Genomic DNA, 25,097 nt, shown 5'->3' with positions numbered 1-25,097 from the left:
CTTTTACCAGCAGACATAATTCCGTTCTAAAAAATGTGTGTTCTTTTATTTCCACAATAAATCAGACCGTTCTCTTATATTTTGGCTGGCAGGTGGTTAATGAGCAATCTTATTAGGCCATCCTATTGCCCCATTTGTCTGCGGGAGGAACTAGATGATAGAAGAAGCACAGGGCTGCTGCTTTTGCTGCCACTTCCATTTTTTTGTTTTCCTCAACATAATGCAGCTTGCAATGTGATATCCTTGCACTGTGCATTTTCCCTCCATGGCAATGCACAGCATTATAATGTTATAATGTATAGAGCAGGGTTTCCCAAACTTGGGTCTCCAGCTGTTTTTGGACTACAGTTCCCATCATCCCTGACCACTGGTCCTGCTGCCTAGGGATGATGGTATAGAGCATGCACTACAGCAGCCCATGCACCAAAATTGGCCTACAGTGAGTTCAGTTTTGCCCTTAAGCAATTTCCGCAAAAAAATGCCCACCTGTCAATCAACTGATGTCACTGGGTGAGGTCAGCTGATGGTTAGGGGTGGCATTCAATCCTCTGCAGCTGAGCCCCACAGAGAGCAGGACCAAAGCCTCTGTTCATCAGGGGAGAGTGGAGAATTCAACCCTGCTTGGTGTTGCTTTAGCTGGAAATGTGCTGGCAAAGGAGATCCCTGCAAATAGCAGAACTGAACCCTTCATTCATCAGCCAGTGAGCAATGAGTTCAGTCCTGCTAAGTGCTACCTCACCAGCACACTGGCAAAGAAAAGACCCTGATGTTGGGAAAGATGGAGGTCACAAGGAGAAGGGGACGGCAGAGGACGAGATGGTTGGATAGTGTTCTCGAAGCTGCCAGCATGAGTTTGACCAAACTGTGGGAGGCAGTTGAAGACAGGAGTGCCTGGTGTGCTCTGGTCCATGGGGTCACGAAGAGTCAGACACAACTAAACGACTAAACAACAACATTAGCTTTCCTATTAGGCATTTTAACGATAAGCATCCCAAATGAAAATAAAAGTGTTTCTTTATGCGGACCCCCAATTGTGGTTTATCATTAGAAATACTTCACCTAATGCCTATGCCAGACCTTTCACATCTGAATTTGAACCCCCAAAACCTCTGTTCTGCTGTCTTGACTGGTTATTTCACCACATAGGGAGCGACTGGCTCATGGAGCCTTGGCATGCGATAGGATGATGGATTATGGGGGCATTTGGGCTGATCTAGCAGGGCTCTTACATTTTTATATACATGGACATCAGTAGCAGCCACAGAAGCCTGCTTCTATGCATCCCTTGATGGACGGGGTGTCTGTGATTTTTGCTTTTGTTTTGCAGTACGTGTCCCGCTTATCCCCAAATCCATCCAGCAGCCATCACTATTCCCATGTTGTAGATAGGAAAAAGAGGTTGAGATACGTCAAGATATCTCAAACGGGGAGGGGGGGGAGAGAGAGAGAAGAAGTACTTTATAATGCCCTTATTCCAAATTTATGCGCTCTCCCTCCCCTCCTGCAGGTAAAGACATTGGAGAAGCCGGGAGGGTGAATTGTCAGCCCGTATTTTAAAGAGCAGTTCTGTCATAAGCAAAATGTTATGTGCTGCAGTACATAAAAGCTTTACCTGCGTATGAATGCAGTAGCACTGGCTTGTCAAAGGGGAGGGGAAATACTGAGCGCTATTAAACAGAATGGGCCTCATTCTGGTCGCTGACACCTGCATATGTCTGAAAGGGAATGGGATTGTATTCGCATCAACGTTGTGTCAAAGAGAGCTGAATCTTCCTGGCTGCCAGTATCGCTTCTGGTTTGCATCCTTTTTACAGGCCCTGTTGGGTAAGATTATTGAAAATCAAACAAGCCTATAGTACCATGAATATTTTACTGGGCCAAGGATTTTTAATACAGGAATCTGGTTCTTCCCATTTTCATGGCATGCCTGCCATGAAATAAAGCATGAAAGCAGCCAAGCAGCCTTTGATGAAATACATCAGGACAAGGTTGAAAGTAGTGCAATTACGAGATAAACCAGCGATGTTTCCCATCTTTTTAATTGACCCTGTGGCTGTCTAAGACTGCAAACCTAGCCACATTTACTTGGGAGTAAATGCCATTGAACATAGTGGGGTTTACTTCTGAGTAAACATAGCTGGGACTGAGTTGTATTTAAAGATATCAAGATTTGGTTTTATTTATTTCTTTTTTAAAAAAAAACCCACACAACTAAGAACAATTTTAATTTCTGCAGCTGTAATCCTGTGTACATTGCTTTGGAGAAAGGCAAACAGGGATCAATGGGAGCTTTTGAGTAAATAAACAGGAATTAGCTCAAGGGCGGATTTTTAATTTGCTTTGTACTTCGTACAACTGCAGAGTGATGCTGCCAATATTAGTGCCAACTCCGTATTGTCTTGTGGATGCAGTTAAAGACAGCCAGTGTGATGCAATGAGTAGGGTGCTGGGTTCAAATTCCCATTCAGCCACAAAACCCACAGTGTGTCTTATGGCAAGTCACTGTCTCTTAGTGTAACTGAACTCTCACATGGCTTTACAGAATAAGGCAGCTTCGGGGAAACATTGGCCATCCAGATGTTGCTAAACAAAAACTCCCATCATCCCTGGTCACGTTTGCTGGCCAGCAATATGCTTTCCTGTGAAGTCAGTTTAAAAGGAAGGGTGTGAGGGGTTGTAAGCTAGGTCCCGGCCTCTTGGCATAAGCCCTCCCTAAGTCATTGCAAGGCTGCATACATAATCCTCTCTCTGGCTCATTCGCAACAGACCTAGAAGGGCTGGGTCTTGGTTTGCAAGACGTTTTGTGAGGTGAATTATTGGAACTATTGCAAAAATGGGTAAAGGGGAGGATGGTTAGTTAAGATAATTAAAGGCAATATGAATTTAAGAAATGCATAAGAAGTGATAAAAATGGTGGATCATCAGAGGTGCTGATGGAAGTCCAAAAAAGATTGTATAAGTGGTGAAGTTTTGTGGTATGTATTATAATTTATATGTTAAAATTAATAAAAATTATTATAAAAAAGGAAGGGCTGTGTCTTGACTGTCCCTACTGCTCAAAAGGCTCCTACTGCAGAAGGTATCTAGAGACCACCTAGCTGCAGGTCCTGCAGGTCCTTGTTTCTTACAAGAGCCAGGCACTCTCCCTGCCCCATCTCTGACTCCCAAACTAACAGAAATAAGGGCAGTGAAGACCTACACCAGGAACAAGCAGCTGAGATGTAAAGCAAAGCCTGTGAATCTTGCTCTTTTGAGATTTAGTGATGAGGGAGGTCAGCATTAACTGACAGTGAACTCAAGAAAAAACTTGAGCGTCTTCCACCCTCTTCCACTCTCTAACAGGCTGTGGATATCCACAAAGTGAAGGCCCAGGCTCAAATCACATCAGCTGAAGCAACAGCACTTGCTGCTGAAGCAAAAATGAAAGCATCCTTGCAGTTTGCAAAACCTCCAACACAATCTGCACCACAAGAGGGCTGTTCAGTAGCCAAAAGCAGAGCTTGCAGTAGATGTAGAAACATGCAGAAGCCTAGATTGTGTTTAGTCTTCTGAGTATTTTCCTACAAATGCTCTTGAACAAGCCACTTTGCAAAAATGTGGCAGCTCGAAAGTGGAACAGGTTATGAGCACATTGCTGATAGGTATAATGTCATCTCAGCGACTAGCAGAGTACAAGAATGGTATAGCACAGTTCCCGTAGCTGCTGTAACCATTTTTCTTAAATTAGATAGTGGAGCAGAAACAACCACTAGTCCAACGGATGTAGCGGATGACAGGCAAAATGCATCCAGGGTCAAAGCAAACAGGTTGTTTTGGGAGGTGCATACCCCAGCAAGAAGGTGCAGTTATAGCATACCACCTTTTCTGTGATAGATAATGATGAATCACCATTCCTTGGGTGATAAAGACATCATGTTGAATCCACTCCAAAGGGTTGGCAAGATGTCTTGTGCAGAACCTGCTAGGAAGGATGGCCTTTTCAAGAACTGGTTGGATGTTTTTGAAACCCTAGTTGATTTCCTGGTACCTACTGCCACATATATGTGAATCCGGCAGAACCACAGCTGCACATAGTTGTAGGAATAATCCCTATTCTTACCCTAGGAAAGTTTAAGCCCATAACTGAAAACCCCAGAAGATACAGGCAGGGCTGGATATAGTTTTGTTGAGGCCCTAAGCTACTGAAGGTAATGGGGCCCTTTATATGTCCAGCTGTCCTTTGTCAACAACAAATTGTCACTGTTTTTTTGGGTTGAATATATGTTATATGGTAATTTATGGACCTAATAGGTACCTAAAGCCATTTGCACTTGCAAAATGTAGGCACCCTATATATAGAAATGAGCAAACCAGTGATATTTTAGGGAGCGGACTAGCAGGCGGGGCCCATTACTTACATCATAGGAGCCTACACAACACAATACACTGTTGCTATATGTAGGTTTTATTTTATTTGTTCTTTATCTTCTATTCTGAAAATGTACATCCAGTTTTTTTCCTTCAAATTTTTTTTTTTGGGGGGGGGGGCAAGAGAGTGAGGCCCTAAGCTATAGCTTGTTTAGCTTATATGTAAATTCAGCACTGGATACAGGAGTCATCACAAAATAACTGGGTCCACTCCTTGGGTCAACAGCCTGGTGAACACACACAGGGAGGGGGGAATGGATCACTAAGACTCTGCTTTGACCCATAAAGCTATGCTGAGACAGCGATTCTCTATCCCCTCTTCGCCTTTCTTAAAAGTACCATTTGCACTTGCAGCAGGACGGGGTTCCTCTCAGAAGTTTCCTTGCTGCCAGAACTTCCTATACTAATCACGTGAGTTTGCATGGTCACACGGTCATTCTAAAAAGTGCTCCTGGCAGGGAAGCTTTTGAGAGAAGAGCCACACACAAACAGACACAGACCCTACCATTGCAGCAGGTAGAAGTCCCGGCACACAGAAAGCAGACCACTTTGCACACTTAACGGGGCAAACACAGTGCAAAAATCAAAAGCAACTTTGTCAAAGGTCTTTGCCCTGCTTGCCTTTTTGTAGCTCTAGTCACTTTGCATGCACCAGCTCTTGTACAGCTGCAGTTGCGTAACGTGGGGGGTGCAGGGGGGGGCCGGCCGCACCGGGCGCAACATCGGGGGGACGCACTCGCACTCGCAGCTCTCTGCCCCTACCTGGCTCACTCACTCTCTCTCACTGCAGTGCTGGCTGTGCGAATCCGATCCGAGCCGCCGGGTCGCCGCCCACTGTGGAGGGGAGGCTGCCAGGTGTGCGGTGCGGTGCGGAGAGAGAGCGAGGGACTATCTGGGGGAGGGACAGTGCAGCGGGGGGGGGGCGCAAATTACTTGCCTTGCCCCGGGTTAGGGGGCACAAATTACTTGCCTTGCCCCGGGTGCTGACAACCCACGCTACGCCACTGTACAGCTGAAAATGATCATTGTGAAAGGTTTTGCCCAGCTCGACCTAAAATAGTTGCTGAGTCTTCATTTTAAAAGAATCATAGATTCATGATAAAGTAAGGCTTGAAGGAATCTGTCAGAATGCACCCTAAAATTAATCACATAAAACTAGTACAGTGGGAGGGTCATTCTATGTTACAAACATATCAATTTTCTGCTAGTCATTTCTCTATTAAAAGGGAACAGCGGCAAGAACGAAAAGCAAAATGTGCACATGCACATACTGTATGTACAGAGGACGTCAATTATATTGACCTTGTACAAGAGGGCATATTGACTTTACGAAACCCAAGTGCTTTTCCATGAATTTAGTTAATATTTGCAGAAGAGTTTGCCCAGCTCCTTGTAAGAATTAGCATTAGTATGAAGAAATATTGCTTTTGTTGTTGTTTGAAGAAAAAAACCAAAACCCAAATCATTGTCTACTTAGACACTGCCAAAAAAGAGGACAAAAGAGGAAACAAGAGTCAATAAAATTTGTGTTTGCTAATTTATATGTAAAGATGTACATTTAGAACTTATTGCTATAAATTAAACAGAAATGCAATGCATTGCACCATAGTGCGGAAGACTGTAAACAGATGACCTGTTTGCCTGCTCAGTCTGGTGTTGAGGTGCTATTGATGGGCAAGTTGAGGGCCTGCTCTTCCCTCTTATGGTTCTATCTTTAAGCCAGGCTTACACCGAACAGCCCTTCAAAGAGAGGACTATCCTCTGAAACCCTTTCTGATAGAGTGACTTCTGTTAAGTAGGGCACATGGGCACCCCATTTCCACTTTATTCTTAACATTGCTTTAATGCCTGAGGTTGAAGTAGCAGTTCAAGCAACTTGTGGTAGGATCTGGTTTCCTTTTCTCAAATATTTATGAAGGAATTGGTGCGAAAGTATCAAACCATAGGATCTCTCAAGGAGGGCAACCAAGATGATCAAGGGTCTGGAAACCAAGCTTTATGAGGATCAGTTGAAGGAGCTGGGTATCCTTAGCCTGGAAAAGAGGAGACTGGGAGGAGATATGACAACCACCTTCAAATATTTCAAAGGCTGTCACATGGAAGAGGGAGCATTGCAAGCTTGTTTTCTCCTGCTCTGAAGGGTGGGATGTGAACCAATGGCTTCAAGTTACAAGAAAGGAGATTCTGACTAAACATCAGGAAGAACTTTGTGACAGTAAGAGCTGTTTGACAGTGGAATGTTCTCCCTCAGGAGCTTGTGGACTCTCCTTCCTTGGAGGTTTTTAGCAGAGGTTAGATGGCCATCTGTTATGGATGCTTTAGCTCAGGCTTCCTCAACCTCGGCCCTCCCGATGCTTTTGGCCTACAACTCCCATGATCCCTAGCTAGCAGGACCAGTGGTCAGGGATGATGGGAAATGTAGTCTCAAAACATCTGGAGGGCCGAGATTGAGGAAGCCTGCTTTAGCTGAAATTCATGCATTGCTGATTCTTGTATCTCCTTCTTTTTACCCCTGTTCCCCACCTCTCTTCATTCCCCTTCTTGTTTTCTTTTCTTCTAAGTAGAACAGGGGGTGGGGAGACAAGGGTGGTATGCACAAAATAAATGCCAGGTACACTTTTTCACATTTATATCATTAAACTAATAGGCAGCTGGTAAAATTGGAATTGGGCATAATTCCAGAAAGTTTGTAACTTTTTCTTTCCCCCCAATATTCTACTCTCCATCTCCTGGAGCCATAGACATCACAGCCACCATTGCCTGGTCTTCAAAGCTCACCCATGTGAACTCTTTTCTTAATGAGAGACCACTGGGTGCTTTTCTGGGAGAGCCATTGCAGTTAAAACTGAAATCCAGCTACTTTGGGCCTCGGATCCAAAACCCCAACATTTTTTATGGGTGAGTTCAAGCTGTTTGATGTCCTTCAGCAGAGACCAAATGAGTGCTTAGCAACAGTATATTGCTTTGATGTTTGAAGGATGAGCTGGCATCTCCCCCACTGACTGAGGCTCTGTGTTCTCTGAGTTAGGGTGATGAGTAACTTAACCCTGCATGTGGCGTTGAGTGTTGAGCTTATGTGGGTTTAAAGTAAGTGAGTTAACCTCCTCTTTGCTGGAAAGTCAGCTGGTGAATTAAGAGTGTTCTAGCTCAAGAAAGGGGATGTCATATTGGAGATCAGCTGGAAATAGAACTGGGATGATTACTGAAGAATTCAGGGGGAAATTGATGACATGGAGGCTGTTTGAGTTACGAAACAGAAAATGGAGGGGGAAGACTTTTGTAAATCCCCAACCCTGATAATTTTAATTTTAGTAGGCATCCCCTGTAGCTGTATCCTCCTTCTAGATCTCCTGACACAAATATGTCTGGCCAGCTCTCTTCATAGGTCTAGAAGACATATTACAGGTTTTTTTTATTGCATTGAATTAAACTGGTTAGCCATTGTGGGAGCCAAGGAAAACTATATTTTTAAATATGAGACACAATTCAGCCCTCATTAAATACATTTTTAAGTGCCATTGATTTCAGTGACAGAGTTAGCACTTTCCCACTGAAATCGCTTGGGACTTAAAAGTCCATTCCTTTGTCTGAATCATGCCCATAATAAATGAAAATGAGTGCCCAAAATAAACAAAATGATATGGTTAAAGAGGGAAAACTGAGGCATGCAATATCCCTCTTCAAATATGATTGTTATTTGCTGCCAGCCAAACAGATGGCACATTCAACTGGCTGCATGGAATTGCCACATCTCAGTATGCTTTGTTGTCCCTGATAAACGTGACTAGCATTAGTACATGACCCAGGGTCTATGGATGATTGACTGGCTCACTGAGCCATGGTCCAGTGTCTTGGAGAGCAACAGATATACTGTCCTAAAGTATGTAGCTCGATGGGAGAAGAGTAGGCAAACTTCTACCATGTTCTCTAATACAGTGGTACCTCGGGTTACATACGCTTCAGGTTACATACGCTTCAGGTTACAGACTCCGCTAACCCAGAAATAGTGCTTCAGGTTAAGAACTTTGCTTCAGGATGGGAACAGAAATCGTGCCCTGGTGGTGTGGCAGCAGCAGGAGGCCCCATTAGCTAAAGTGGTTTCAGGTTAAAAATGGACCTCCGGAACGAATTAAGTACTTAACCCGAGGTACCACTGTACATTAATCAAGTTCACTTCTGTTACATCATGACATGTCTTCAGACTATCTCCTCCCAACACATTATTACACACTATTGAAGTTCTCTGAATTTTTTCTACAGCAAGCTCTTTGCAGTTACCCAGGGTATAAATGAACATGGGATGGGGGAGGAGGGTTGGAATCCTGTCCCCGATGTGCTACTTGCCCCCCCCCCCTGCACATTCCATTTCTTACTTCCAGTGGCCTGCACACATATCAGAAGTGATCCATACCCTACATTTTTGTTCCAATGCTCTGTGTGAAGACCTCTGTGTGAATGGCATCTCAGCTGCTTGAGGGTCAGGAATAGGGCCAGCAACCAGAAGGTACAACCCCACCCCAACTCCAATGAAACTTTCCTATCATTTATGTCCATTTAATAAGGAATGTGGATTGACACAGTCTTCCCAAATGAGTCATGAAAACTGTTGAGTACAACACAGGATTACATTATCTTTCATGCAGAAATGAAAGAAAAAGAAGAAAAGAATTGTAAATCATGAAATAAGACAACAACAAAAATGGCTCATCAAACGTAGTCTGAAATGTATTAGGCCATGTGCTAATTGAGATGGGCTGTTACAAGCTGCAGAGCATGATATTTAATTAGATGAGTAATGAGTGACACATTTTTGAAGTCCTGGAGTTTTGGTTAAATGGTTTTTTTTATTTTTTACTTCTGTGTTCTGAAAGTGAAAGAAAAGGTCATAAGGAAATGAGACCCCCCAAAAAATCATTTGATAGCAGCTTGATCCAATAAGATGCTAGTGGAAACTGTCATAAAGCCCAGCAGCAAGGTGTCTTCCCCTTGGGTTCTAGTTCCTCATTGTTTGATTTTACCCTTTACCTTGGAGTCTGAAAGTTGGAAGAACCCTGAAACTTTAAGCCAACATATTGAGACCTGATCGATGCTCACCCCAGAGTTTTGTTCAATATTATTTACTGATTCCTTTTAACTTGAGTTACTGGGGATTGTACCTAGGACCTTCATGCAAAAATATACTCTCTTGGTGAGCTATGATCTTCCTCCTGTAGAGCATAAAATTAGTCAACAGCACAGTATCCATGAGAACACTTACTCACAGAGGCCTTCCACAGTCTCACCCCCCCCCCCACTGAAATTAGGGACGAAATACACATTCTATTGTAGTGCTTATAATGGGTTGTGGTAGATGTGTCTGTAGTGGCCATGAAATTTTGTCCAGTTTGCAAATGTAATCATGGGCCTCCAAAATGTTCACTGCCCCTGTTATATTGTATATGCTTTTTGTAAAGTCATTCTTTCATGGAGTTGTGAGTCACCACCGTAGAAGAGTTAATCTTAAAGAGCTAAACACAACCCCAATGGGATTTGTCTCTTTTTCACTAGCATTTGCCCAATGTTATAAATTATTTTTTTAAAAAATATTTTTATTGATTTTTGATATACAAAATTAAAAAACGTACCCCACAAAATTATCACAAATACAATCTTATTAGACTTCCATCAGCACCTCTGATAATCTTCCGTTTTACATCACTTCTTATGCATTTCCTAACTTAATACTGCCTTTATATCTCTTAACCTATTTTCTCCTTTTCCATTTTAAAAATATTTCCATTAATACTCCTCACAGAACTTCTTGCTAACCTGGCCGTGATCATATAGTGGTTAGTACTCTACGTTGTGCCCAATGCTATAAATTAAATGATTTTGGACCACCAGCTTTGCTGTAGAAAACCTTGTGTAAGCTTGATCACTACCTAGATAGAGAAACCACCTGAAAGAAATCACTCTGAGTCACCAAAGAAAGAGCAACACAATAGAAAAATAAATAACAAATATTTGACGATTCGTTATAACCGCTAATTCCGATACAATACTTCAGCTCAACATTTCTCTCACGTTGTATCTGCATATTTGTTTTCAACACTCCTCCAAGTGTCAGCATTTGTGAACCACCTTGTCTTCCTAACATTCAAGAGAAGATAATTGTAACAAAGTGTAACTATCTTGAGTCAGGAGCAACTGTGGTATCAGATTAGTGTTTTCTGGTTACTATGGAAACAACAGATGCACCAGAACGGAAGCTTCTTGTGAAAGGGGGTGGGTGTGGAGAGAATGCAATTGCTCCTAATATCATCCATGTTAAAATATCGCCACAGCAACATCAGTAAATTGGCTCCTCTGGCTTTGGAGATTTCTCTTCATGGTGATTGAAAAGCCTTATTTGAATATGCAAGGACATAACTTTGATGTGAATGTAGAGATGGGGTGGGCAACAAACAGCGTTTTTGTCTGGTGGCTATGGGCCTGTTGTGCTGGGAAAACTTGGATTCCAGGACCGGACTGGGATCACAAACCTACAGCTCTACTGGTGCTAGAGAGTTTGTTCTCCAGTTCATAATCAATGATGTTTCCAAAACTCTCTGCTCATCTAGATCTCGCTGCAGAATTCGGCTTCGCAGTTACACTGACTTGTTTCCAAAGTGGGAGTGACATACAGTGGTACCTCGGGTTAAGAACTTAATTCGTTCTGGAGGTCTATTCTTAACCTGAAACTGTTCTTAACCTGAGGTACCACTTTAGCTAATGAGACCTCCTGCTGCTGCTGCTGCACCACCACCGCATGATTTCTGTTCTCATTCTGAAGCAAAGTTCTTTTTTTTAAAAAAAAGATTTTTATTGATACAGCAAGAAAAAAGAAAAACACACAAATACCAAATTACACACACGAATAACCATAGGCACATAATTTTCTTAGCAAACAATAAAACATATATTGGTCTTAATACTAAAGACCGAACCTTCCGTCTATTCCATATTTCGATTTCATATTACTTCTTGCCAATACACACTTTTATCATAATTAAACTTTTTCTAAATATATCTAATTTCTTATATCTACCTTGCAACTATTACTGAAGTTCTGAAGCAAAGTTCTTAACCTGAGGTACTATTTCTGGGTTAGCGGAGTCTGTAACCTGAAGCGTCTGTAACCTGAAGCATCTGTAACTCGAGGCACCACTGTACAGTATGAGGTATTCTCTCTTTTTTCCTTTTTAAAAAATATTTTCTCAATTAATTTAAAACTTTTCTACCTCACCTCTCAGTAAAAAGCAGTCAAAGGAGACTCACACTAAAACCATCAGTAGCAGTAGAACAGCAAGAGTTCTGCTCCTGTTGTTCATTGTGCTGTTGGCAGCCACTACTTCTCCCCTTCCCCACAATGTCCTCTTGAAACAGTGTAAGTCATGAGGACTCTCATTATCAGTTGCCATTTCATAGAATTATAGTTGGAAGGGACCCCAAGGGTAATCAAGTCCAACCCCCTGCAGAGCCGCCCTGAGGCTGGGGAGGGCGGGGTATAAATAAATTTATTGTTGTTGTTTTGTTGTTGTTGTTGTTGCAGGAATTTCCCCCTCCACAGTGTTCTTATAACAATGCTATGTCCCACAGGCTTGCAACTATTTCCTTTCCAGGTCCATATCAGTGCATAAAGGCTTTCCCATTAGTATAAGCTTTCAATTTATACTAGGAATCCTCTGCACACAGGTTTGTAAAATGTTGTTCGCTCCACTCGACCAGCGTTTTCAAACTAGCAAATTCCATGAAAGATCAGCTTTCCGCCTCCCTAATTCTGTGCCGCTGTTTCTGCTGTCTCTCGAGACAGACGGATGCCAAAAACAACTTGCTCTGTTGGGCAAAGCTGCAAGAGGTACAAAGTTGAAATTCTCTTGTCCAATATTTTACAGTGGCGGGGAGAGCAGGGCGTTAAAAGTATTACAACCATGAGACGAGGATGAGGCAAATTATTTTCAGGTGCTGCTTTAAGAATACATGTTCTATCTCTTCTCATGAATAATAAAGGGAAGCCAGTCACCCGCTCTCTACGTTTAAAAGGCATATAAAAGAGGAGTACGTGCACTATGGAGAAAAATCTTATGGAGTGTTGCTACCCTCTCTGTGCAAGAGATGATTTTGTAGGAATTTCTTTTGTGAGCATGAAAAAGGTTCTGCAGTGGTGTCATGCAATAAACTTATGATTGACAGAGCAAATATTAGGATTTCTGCCAACACAGAGAAGTACTGTTTTGACAACTGTGTCATCGTGAATAGAAGTTACGGAAAGAGCAGACTGCAGCATCTAGCTTGGGCCTATGAGGAGGTCTGATCAAGTGACTCATTCAAAAATTTAAAAAGGTGTTCCTTCGCAATGATAATTCTGTGGAGGGAAACTTAAGTCCATGCTATCCAGTTTGTGAAATGCTGTTGTGAACCGCCTTCAGATGAAGGTTGGTATACAAATGCAATTAATAATAAAGGAATGTCCCAATATATATATATATATATATATATATATATATATATATATATTGCATGGAATTGCATAAACGATTTCTAACTCAGCCACAAAGCATTATATTATGTGAATGAAAAGCTCTCATTGGGTGCTTCTGCCAACTGATGATGAAAGGTAGTTTGTAGAATAAGTTAAACATAAACATTTTCAGAAATACAGCTTGACAAACTTTCAACATTTAAAACTCCTGCAATATTTTAAATTTATTCTTAAATCCTCTTAGCAGTAAACACTGTTTTGAGTACAGTTGACTCTCAGCTTAAGCGAGGGTTACGTTCCAGCGATAATGCATAAAACCAAAAGCATATATATACACTCTCCCTGCACCTCCAAATTCTCTCACAAAGTGGGTACTATGGCAGGTGGGATTGCCAACTCCCCCCGCCCACTTGATGTCCACCCCTTTTATTTTTTTTAACAATCATACATTTTTTGGCCCTGCACATAAAGCTGAATTTGCACAAGTTAAATGCTGCAATATTCTGAAATGATTAGCAGACTCTATTCCTACGTGGGTTAGCCAATTGCTGCCATACTTTGTGCAACTGCTATAGCTTATAAAAGGGTCACTGATCACTGAGATCGCACGACATGGCTGAGTTAAATGCCCACCACTTCCCCTGAATTGTTTGATGGGGGTGGGGAGGCATTTGAGCTGAGCTGGCTGTTTCATGGAAGAAATATTGCTGATCAAACACCACCCCAATTATTATTGTGACTATTTCTGCCTTGCTGAAAAGAAGCATCACATGCCCAAGACAAAAATCCACCAAAACTAAGCAAGGGAAGCTTTCTAGGGGCAGAGGCAGGTTTTCAAAATACATTGTATTTTGTATGTTATCATCTTGCTCTGTTTGGAGAGGGATCTGGAAGTTCAGCCACATTTTGATATGTATGATTCTCCGTTGATCTCCAGTAATGACACCTTTTTCTTTTTTATGCCCTGTCCTTCAGTCTCCGGATCATTTATTAATCCATTCTTTATTCCCAATGTGCAATATACGTTAGTCTTGCTTATTCAGTCATGTGGAAAAAATGGATTCCATATGTTATCCCTTTTGAGCTACGGGTTTTTAGTGAGTCAGCAGGAGCAAGGTTTGATCTTTTGCTATTTATAGGTACTTATTTTGCATACAGTTTAGCATCCCATAAGAACTGTGCATGACTCCCCATTTTAAAGCCCAGGAGTTCTACTGGTATGACCTCATGTCCCATTCAAAGAAGAAGAGTTTGGATTTGATATTCCACTGTATCACTACCCGAAGGAGTCTCAAAGCGGCTAACAATCTCCTTTCCCTTCCACCCCCACAACAAACACTCTGTGAGGTGAGTGGGGCTGAGAGACTTCAAAGAAGTGTGACTGGCCCAAGGTCACCCAGCAGCTGCATGTGGAGGAGTGAAGACGCGAACCCGGTTCCCCAGATTTCAAGACTACCACTCTTAACCACTACACCACACTGGCTCTCAAAAGCAAACATGTAGCCTTGCACCATTTTTATTTGCTGATCAAGATACAAATTCATGTATATGCACACCATTCCCCTGGTTCTCCATTTGCCGTCTCCAGAGAAGGGTCTCAAGGAGTGGTGAGGATGCCCTGTAACAGAATCAAGGGTAGCCTTATATTTGGCTTCAGATGCTACATATTGGCTCCATTGCCCTTGGTAGAAAAGAATAAATAAATGGAAATGGAAAGCAAATACAACTGATCAAGAGAGGGACAGGGCAGATGGGGGGGGGGGATTAAAGCATCTTAGTGTAAAATACAGGGCTTCAAAAAGAGCTGAGTAAAGATCTACACAGGGAAAACAGCAAGTCAACGAACCTCACCGTACAGTATGTGGATGTCACATTGCCAAATGAAAGAAAGCAATTTGGGAATGGACTGTTGAGTGGGTTTACGGGCAACAGAAGATGAGGAGGAGAGAACAGGCTGGGAAAGAGGGATACGCCAAACAAAAAGGAGAAACTTAGTGCAGCAAATATAGACACAAAAAGGAAACGCCATCCATATGTCTTCCCCACAATAATAATAATAATAAATAATAAATTTTATTTATACCCTGCCCTCCCCAGCCAAAGCTGGGCTCAGGGCGGCTAACAACAGTCAAAACAATCCAACATTCTAAAAACTTTCCACCATAAAATCAATCAAAACAAATTGATGGCAACCAGCAAGCAAGGCCCTGTGCAGATTGCCAGAGGAGGGGGTCAGGCTGCGCCCTGACCAAAGGCCTGGTGGAACAGCTCTGTCTTACAGGCCCTGCGGAAAGATGTCAAGTCCCGCAGGGCCCTAGTCTCTTGTGACAGAGCATTCCACCAGATTGGTGCCACAGCCGAGAAAGCTCTGGCTCTAGTTGAGGCCAGCCTAACCTCTCTGAGGCCTGGGACCTTCAGGATGTTTTTATTTGCAGACCGTAGGTTTCTCTGTGGGGCATACCAGGAGAGGCGGTCCCGTAGGTACGGATGGCTTCCTTGTCTTTTTTAACATGGGAGAAGGAAAATTGAAACTGATGAACTAATGAAGGTGATTTGTTTGTGCTTTAATATTTCTGGTCTTATTTGATCACTGGCCTACTTTGGGAACTTGACAAAAGTACACACACACACACACACACACACACACACACAAAGTAGGGGTGGAAACCTCTAGTACTCACCCATGTCACTTTATCATGTGTTCACTCCTGAGCCTGTTCCAGCCTGTTTCCAGTGCTGGATTACCAAATAGGCAGAGTAGACACCTGCCTATGTGTCCCAGGCCTTTTAGGAGCCCCACGACAATGGGTCAAAATAATAATGATTTGATCTTGAAAGAAAATTACATCAAGCTTTCTTAGTTCCACGTGTCAGGCAGAAGCAATTTTTATTTTTAATTTATCTTTTAAAACATTTATTTCTCACCTTTTCCTCCATGAGGCAGAAGGTGGTGTACATAGAACCATAGAATCACAGAACTGTAGAGTTGGAAGGGAACACAAGGGCCATCTTGTTCAGGAGAGGGGAGTGGCCTCTAAAGACTCCTGAAGGCCAGATGGAGAGTCTGGATGCCATGGACTTCAGATTCACATCCCTGCCCCAAGCCTGTTATTTCCCTGCACAGGAAGTCAAGTCGTTTAAATTTCAGTTTGACAGTGAATGCCGAAAAGAGACTCTTCACAAATTAGCCTACATAACAAGAAAGAATCTGTTGTTGAAACAGATTCGCCAGTCACTCTTCAGCTGTTGTTGTGGTGGGCTATTTGCAAGCATGCAGTTGCATTTAAATGCGGCTCCTTCTTACAGATGTTTTCTCAGGAGGAGCTCAAGGGAACATAGAGCCAGACTACACATTAATGCCTCTCACATGAAAAGCTGCCCAGCCAGCTCTTCCTGTTCGGAATTTTGAAGCCTTTTTGCCACCAGGTTTTTTTTTATATATAAAAAAAAAACTAAACAAAGCTGGAGGGGATTGAAGTCATATACACAGGAAAGGAGGAACCGCTGGCTGGCTTTCTTCTCCTCCTCCTTCTGTGGGTGTTGTTTATCCCCAGATCTCTCTTTCATCACAGCTAACCTTCCCTAGGAGTTGGGGGAAGGGGAAGCAGCAGACTCGCACGAGACTCACATGAGATATTCACCACATCATTCATAATATTCCAATCCCGATTTTCAGATCAAGCTGCATCGTAAAGCAGTCTATGATAAATCATGCTAATGATGCAAATAAGGCGCTCCTGATACAAACTGCAATTCTGAAACGCTTCATATTATTTTCTTCCTGCTGTAGGTACACCATTTAGAGCAGTGGTGGAGAACTTCAGGCCTGGGGGGCAAATGCAGCCCTCTGTAGACTCACCCAAATTTCTAATTGTCCTGCGATTTCTAGGCATGGGTCGGAAAGTTTTTTCTTTTGTAACCCCACTTTCCCTGGGAAAATTCCCTGTTTACTGCTAATTGGAACTATTGTGGATTAATGTTTGTCAATTGGGCAGTAAACCACGGGTTTCCCTGAGGAAAGCAACAGCCCCCCCCCCAAGAAACCCCAACCCCATCAGACCCCTGCCTAAAAATAACAGGACAATGAGAAGTGTGGGTGAGCCCTCTATTGTGTACTGGCATTGGCTCTTAAGCTCTGAGTTACGATTTGCAGCTTGCAGGTTTAGACAGCCAATCACACTGAGAGTGGGAGTGGTCCAAGCCTTTAGAAATACATATAAGCAGTTGCTTTGCCCCTGTTGTTCAATTCTGTTAGCTCAATAAAGTCTCTTACTGTGGTTACTGTGTCTCACCTCACACAAACCCATATACTCTTCACCCTCTGTCTGGCCCTTGAGACTTTCCACCAGGCTACACCCCTGCTCAGCTACACCCCCTACTTCATACCCTCCTTGAGAGCTTTGGGTCTTCCTCCTCACATGAATCCAATTGCATGGAAGGGGGAAGGGGGGGTCACATGTTCCTGACCGGCCCCCTGTATTGCATCATTGTTGCTTGATTGCCATGCCTCTCACATGTTGCAAGGGTAATTTTTGCCATGTGGCAAAATGGAAGCATTTCAAATCCTGATCTCTCAAAGTTCTCAGTTGCATGAGGAGCCTGCATGCTTACAGCAAGATCCCCCCTTGCAGAAGTCACCCTTATCGAGGTGCACAGATCAGGCAATGGTGACACGGCAGAGGGGAGTGGTGACCCCACTCTCCTCCCTCATGTGATTGCAGGTGCACAAGGGGGGAAAGCTGAATAAGGCCAATGTCATGCTAATTCATCTGGATTTATTGGGAATCACAAAGGCCACAAGAGTCTCCATACTAAATGTTCCACTACAATTGCAGCAGATGGGTGAAATCGTATCCCAAATGCTCCCCAGTGTCTGGAAGCAGCAGTTCACGGTCTCTTAACATGGAGTTTTACCAGCTGTTTTGGAGGCTGTGTAGAGATAGGGAAGCTGTTGAAACCTCCGGCAGGCAGACTTTGGGGGTTTCCTATATTTCAACATAGATGTCCAAAGTTGCACAAAGTTAACTGAGCAAAGATTTCTACTTCTGAATCTACAGCACATGCTCTGTGCTGACAAATCATTTTCCAGGCTCCATGATAGCAGATCATTATTATTAGACAAGATGTATTAAGGAGGCACTTAGATTTTCAGAGAACAGATTTCTCATCCTACTGCATTATATTGCAATGCAGCAACAGAGGCCATTCTGGAATTGTGGTAACACTTGCTAGGTAAACAGAGTATAGTAGTACTGTATTAGCTTTCATCTGAGAGTGTTTTAATGGTACCGCCTCACACACCATCTGTTTGAATGATTTAAAACTCTATACTGGGCTGGCTTACCTTATGACATCCTGAGATGAATTGACTACAAGTTCAGTGAAGGAGAGATATCTATATCCATCCTCTGGCAATCAGTCCCATTGCCCACAATCTTGCCATATACAGCACAGCAGAGCCTGGGAATAAAAACAGAAGAAGGACCCTGTTAGTTCATACCAAAGACATATCTAGTCCAATGTTCTGTTCCTGACTGTGGCCCACTAGATGCCTCAGGGAAGCAGAACATTCCTCCTCTGTTGCCTGGTATTTAGATGTAGGCTTACAGGTAAGAATAGATATGGGGCAGGAAACCTGCAACCCTCAACTCCCATCACATTTGAGTCCTGGCCATGCAGCCTGTGGCTGATGTGAACTGAAGTCTGAAGGTCAATTGGTTCCCCACTCTGTCAGTAGACCTATATCCCATTAATTAATTTAAAGGCCATTTAATATGGTGGTTATCACCACATCTGGTGGCACTGCATCCCATGTATCCATTAGGGATTGGGTGAAGATTTGCTTTTTGTGGCTGTGGCTGTTCTGTTATGAACCTACCACCAAGCAGTTGCCGGTGTTCTGCAGAATTACACAACTGTGATCATAAGGACCAACATCTCTGCCTGTGTGCTTTGCAACTTTCCATGGAGAATCATTGCATTGGTGCTGAATACTCAGGTACACTGGGGTTGTCAGCCATTAGCAGTGCTATCAAACAGTGTTCTATAGTGGCAGTGACAGATGTCATGGCAGTGATGACCAGAAGGAGAAAGGCTGCAGGGAGCCAACAAGCCCATCACCTACAGTACCTCCTGCTGTAGGCATATGTGGCAGCAGAAGCAATTGTATGGATGAAGTAATGCTCCATTTACAACTCAGTCATCTGTCTCCTTCACCTGCTCGCGCAAGAAGGCATGCAGGTGTGTTATGCAGCAGGCAAGGATGGACTGATAAGATCACTGCAGAGAGAATGTACAGGAGGGTCTGTGACTATTCTGCTTCAGTGAAGTTGGGCAAGTGCAACGTCTGGAGTCAGAAGTGGCAGCCTTAACATTCAATAATGAGTAGCATTGAAGGCTCAGCTGCAAAATACTGCATCTTGGTGCGATATATTTTTTTAAGTCACACATGTTTGCAACTAGCTAGCTGACATATAGAGTTGGTAGGCTCTCACTCAGAGACCCACTTGTCACTCCAAGGCTGCAACCATCTCATGCAAGCTTCCCTAGAGATGATCCCACTGAACTCTATGAGCCTGAGTAAACAAGCTTGGAGTATCAAATTGTCATTTTAATTTCCCCCGTCACGTGCAACCACACTGATTTGCCACTTTTACAAAATGGAACCTCCAGGTTTAGAGGCTCAGGGCCCCTGAATAACAAATCATGGAACAAGCAGCAGACGAGGGCTGCTGCTTCCAGGAACCACTGGCCAGCTTCTGAGGAGTATCTGGCTGGTCACTGCAAGAAACAAAATGCTAGACTAGCAGGGCCTTTGATCTGATCCAGCTGGGCTTTTCTGATGGCAACTAAAAGCCTTTCTTAGTCTCTCTTTGAATTTCAAGAAAAACTTGAATTTGTGTGCTTTGGTTCCCTTAATCAAATCCAAAGTTTCGCTCCATGCTTCTCTCCCTATTTTAGCCAAATCATGCTCCACTGTTAGCCAGTAACTAAGGCCACCATCACAAAAATTAGAGGACTAGGCCAGCCTGCAATGCTAACACTGCTTCTGAGCCTCCAACAGACACCGTCCACATATCATTTACTAGATTTGAATGAACTGTAGGGGTTGAGCTCAGGCAAGGGGACAAAATCCTTAAAGCTGCATGTAATCCTTTTTTTAATCCAAACTGCTCAAGACGAATCATTTGGGGACTATGGTTTCGATTTGAAGCATAAATGCCAGCCACATAAATCATAGATGATACGGAGCCCTGTTCAGGCTGCATTTGTGAGGCCTCCAACAATTTGCCAGCAGATGGAACTAAAAAGCAGAGAGTGTTTCCTTCAAGGAACGTTATGCATCTGGTCATCTTATGCATAAAGACTAGGGAGGCGGGTGCCCTTCGGTCTGTTTGTTTTAAAAATTCAGCTTCTTGCCCATCAGGGTGCTTTTGTGTGAAATACCTTATTCAGATTGTAGGTTCATATTTTATAGGGAAGAAACACAGGCTCTATACTTCAAGGGTACAGAGGATCCATGGCTATACTCTGCATAGATAAGGTCCCAAGCCTAGTTAGTCAGCACCTCTGGCTAAAGCATCTCATATTTCAGGAGCAGGGAAAAATTCTGCCTGAAATTTGGAGAGCTACAGTCTGAGAAGTTACTGGGCAAGATATATCTGTGATCTAATTTAGCATAAGCCAGCTTCCTACAGCCATAATCATGTTGTTCCATTAATATATACACTTATGGCTCTGCTGATGAGTGACAAGTTAATGCTACAGTCCTAAACACACAGACATGCACACACCTTCTTAAATTAGCACTGTGATTCTGAGTACACATACCTGAAGTATGTGTAAGACTAAGTTAAGCAATTGTCCAGAGTGGCTCCCGAAATATAAAGGGAATATTTGCTCCACAGTATTAGGTTAATAACAGTTTCACTGGCATGGTTTCCCTCAGAGAACCTTGAGAAGTGTATTTTGGTAGAGGTGCTGAAGATTATCTGTTAGAAATCCCTAGTCTCCCTACCCTTTGCAGAACTACAGAACTACACCAAATATTTCACTGTAGGCGTGGGCTCCATCAACACAGCTGATTTTATGTCAGCGTTTAGATTCATTAAGTTGACGTCAATAGACCACTGCAGCCAAGCCCCCTTTTAAGCATGAGGTGTCAAGAGCTTCCATTTAAGCCACATCCTTATTGTTCCCAGCCATAATGTTTGAGTCACAAAGGCCAAACGCGCAGGTGGGATCCAAGTGGGTGGGATTTGTATATCAAATGCCTAGAAGTGTTGCCGGACAAAGTGCCTTGTCTTTCATTGAATGGCTTTTCTTACATAATTTCACCCCTTGCAAAATGTCTCATGAGTCAATTCAAGCACTAAGCATAAATCTCAGCATGGTTCTGACGTGAATCATTTTCCCCTACTATCCAATATTAAACTCAGCACTTAAGGCAGGGAGTGGCGGGATAACATTTTATTGAAAACAGTTTGCACCTTGGCAAATAAATTACATGTTCCAAAAATTACATACTGAAGAAGCCTGTTCCCCCACCCCCTAGCTCTGGTACATGGTTTTAGTCTGTCATTGGGATTCCTTGCCCTGCTGCCTAACTGATTTGCTTAACTGATCAGGACGTTGTGGAAATTCATCACGTATGGATGGAGGTAGAATTCAAACATATCTTCATCTAGAATAAACAGGAGTGGCATGTCCCATTTTACTGCCAGAGGTAAAACAGTAATGTGCTGCTATGCTGCCACAGAAGCCTCCCTTATCTGGTGGTGCCCACAAAGCAGAGGCAATGGCAATAGGTTCTGGCAAGATCTCATGAGATTTCACAAGCTCTCACAGGCCAGCCCTGAGCAGAAGCAACATATAATGGTCATTTGCAGAGATGTATCACTCTAGAACATAACTACCCCAGTGCCTAGTAGCTATTAGAAGATACACAGTCCACACAGAGATCCAGCTTGGCTGTGTATTACATTGTGAATGGGGGGTCATAAGAGTGCTGCTTACACATCCTAAGGTCAGTGTGGGCAGGCTTCTCCCAAAGTTGAAGTCACATGCTAAAAAATTCCTCTAGGTTTGTGCTCCCTTATCAACCTACAAGACTTAAAATTGACTTATTAACAGATTGACTGAAATTGGAATAAGTGCTCTTGAAACCTGTTTCCCCTCTTCAAAAAAGAAAAAAAAAGAAGTCTATTTGTGGTAAGCTAAGTGATGGCAGAATGCACCCAAAAGCCTAGGATAACCATTGCTTGACAAATCTCTCTGCAAACAAACCAGAGTAAATGTTTAATAAACAGGTAATCTGGAAGAGGCATGCATCATTCAGACTGAAGGGGAGAAGGGTTTATATATTTGCATTCTTATCCATACATCCATTATTTTAAAAAAGAAGCCTCCCTATTCATAGGGGGAAAGTTTATTGGGTGGGTAGTCTAGCCATCTCCCTTTTTCCTTAAGGGAATTTTGGTGCCAAATGCCATCTGCCAACTGTTTGGAGGGTTTCTGTGCCAGCCCTGGACCCCTGGCAGAACATCTAGTGCTGGTGTGAGACCGGTGGCACCCACAACCTCCCGGCAAGACAGTTTAACCAAGAACTTGCCCCAAGTTCTCTGTGTGTCCCAGGTAGGGATGTGCGGAATAGAACCTCCCCATGGAATATATCTAGACTTATCAAAATACTTTGAGCTTCCCTCAACATTTTTTTTGAGTGGAATTCTCCTCAAAATTTCACTTTTGGTGGGGATTCTACCACACGCCACTGCAGGAAAACTATTTGCCTGCCCTGTATTTAAAAGTTAGCATGTTAATGTACACCTTTTTAAAGATCCTTTCTTAGGCCCAAGTGAAGCAAAAAATAAAATCCTTACTCCCCCCCTTTAAGGTACTTGCTTGAGGAAAGCTGGTTACATATGGGTCCCCCCCCCCTCACTGCATTCTCAGTGCTTTTGTATTGACAAATGCACTCCACTGGCCCCTTATTTGTTTTTTTATTGGATGCCGAAGCTTGTGTTGCGTCCCCATTCCCACTTCATGTTGATGTCAGACAAATTTACATGGATGATTACTCCCTTAGCATGCTTATCCATCATCATAATGGCAAGATGTCACCATCCCAACAAACTCAAAGAGATCACCTAAATTCTCTCAGTTTGTCTAAAGGCTGCATTAACCTTCAGAGCTTGATTTATTCTTTATTTACACAACTTCAGTCTCCCAGGTGCTTGCTGTATGTTTTTACCTCACCTTTGTCTTTGAAGCAGGTGAGTTTTCATTGTTTCTAATACCACATTTTTCCTGAGCAGCTGGAACATGTCATTATAAACCATATCAGCCTGCCACCATTTTGTTTTCGGGCCAAAGAACCACCCATCCCTTTCCTCTTCAATTCTAAATAATAATAATAGTAGTAGTTGTAGTAGTAGTGTTATTAAGTCTCTGAGCAGGAAACTCAGCACTTATCCAGGGTTCAGTTTCCTTGAAATGAAGGTCAGTAGAGACTGTGGTCTTTTTAGGGTATATGGTTTTATTTATACAACCTGAGCATAAGATGGAGGGGTCCATGGCATTAACACCCCAGCATCTAGTTTTACCCTAGTACCTCTGGCATCTGCTTTTTAATGTGCACTGAGGTTTTGGGAAGGAGCAGAACTTGTGCACCCTTAACAGATGTCTAGAATAGAGCATTCCAGCATGGGTCCCTTGCACAACAAGCTACATTTGCTGAAATTCCCTGAAATTCCCACACAGCCATTAAAGGTGAGGAAGCCCTGTCCTCTTTTGCATCTGCCTTCCTCTCCTCATTAGAACTCTGTTCTCTGATATTTAATCTCCTATGTACATCAATTTTTGTTTTGGACAGAGTAACATTTAGATGAGGAATGTTCCCTGCTGCCCCTCCCCAAATCTATCACACAAACACATAGTTCCCACCTTTGGGCTGTATGTGCAGACTACATTAATCACTTGCTAGCTGCATCCCATTGATATGACCATATGAAGGTACCATAATACTAAATCAGGTCGTTGATCTATCTCGCTCACTTTTGTCTTGCTGTGGCCATCAGTGCCTTGAACACTGTCAGCCCTGCAACTTGAGAATCTTTGAACTAAAGGACAGAATCTGGGACCTTTGGGATGTGGGTACGTTTTGCACATGATGGGTATCTTTATAATGAAAGGGGTACGACAGAAAAAGGCAATCTGGTGGCTATATTCAGAACCTTGGACACTTCCATGCTGTCACTATTTTTGCAGGTGTGATTCAGTGGCACACACACACACACACACACACAAATTTTCAAGCTGAGCCGTTAAAGTGGATCCCATAGTCCTGCACATCAAACTTGCTCACTAAACAGGTTTTCTGGAAGCACCCCGAGACAAAATTTGTTAAGCAAAATTTTCTCTGCCCACCACCATCTCAGATAGCCTCAGATTTATGGCTTTGCTTGCTTGGATATTGTGGCTGTGCTTTTATATCATTTATAGCACAATGACATACTCATAAGAGAAAACTCTTGATTTATCTGCTTTTTAGTCTGTTGTACTTCCATTGGTTCTCTAATGAGTCACCACTGTTGCTTGCCAAAATTATGTTGTTAATACCCATCGCTTGGAGTTAATTCAGATTACTGGCTATTGAATGAAAGTGGGTTGAATTTATCAATGCCCTTTACCAGATAATTTCTAGTTATATGTTGTCTCTAAAAATATAAATTGCTCTTTTAAATGCTTACTTGTGAAGAGTACTTCAGGCATAACTTGTAAGATGTACGCTGCTCTGTGAAGAATATTGTCTTGTTTGAGTCAAAATAGTGATATTAGTTGAATAGAAATCCCCGCTACACACACAAATTCCTTGTCTTTTTAATTCTTACCTTTTTCTGTGCCATTGTTTCCTCTGGTTTGTCCTTCATTGTCTCTACATGGATCTGTTACATGAGTGATCCAAGCCTTTCAGGGATCCCATACTGAACAGGATGACATCACAATGCTACCTAGTCAGTCAGATTAGGCTACACAGTGATATCACAGAGATGAGGTGAAAACAAACCTAATCAGGCTTGCCTGTCTCAAGGGGCTGTTGTCTCATTGAAGGAAATGTGAAATATAAATGTAATAAAATAAGTCATGATAAATAATAGTTAGATATGCTTCTCCATGAGTATATTTCTCTTCC

At 42.7% G+C, this 25,097-nt stretch overlaps 1 long non-coding RNA gene across 3 annotated transcripts in view; it reads right to left on the bottom strand.

The window, feature by feature from the left end:
* The window catches only part of LOC310677335, a 31,550-nt gene extending 6,670 nt beyond the window's left edge, over positions 1–24,880 (bottom strand). The window contains exons 1-4 of one of the 3 annotated variants that reach the window (XR_014511087.1): positions 24,796–24,880; positions 18,252–18,367; positions 15,833–16,023; positions 15,589–15,737 (exon numbers count right to left, since the gene is read on the bottom strand). This is a non-coding gene — a long non-coding RNA (uncharacterized lncRNA). The remainder of the gene's footprint in view (positions 1–15,588; positions 15,738–15,832; positions 16,024–18,251; positions 18,368–24,795) is intronic. The other 2 variants (XR_014511088.1, XR_014511089.1) reach the window with 2 other exon arrangements.
* Between the last annotated feature and the right edge of the window lie 217 nt (positions 24,881–25,097).

Source organism: Podarcis tiliguerta (genome assembly GCF_965153285.1).
Source record: "Podarcis tiliguerta genome assembly, chromosome: 5".
Taxonomy (NCBI): domain Eukaryota; kingdom Metazoa; phylum Chordata; class Lepidosauria; order Squamata; family Lacertidae; genus Podarcis; species Podarcis tiliguerta.
Note: the sequence above shows the minus strand (reverse complement) of the source record. Positions and strands in the feature narration are given on the sequence as shown.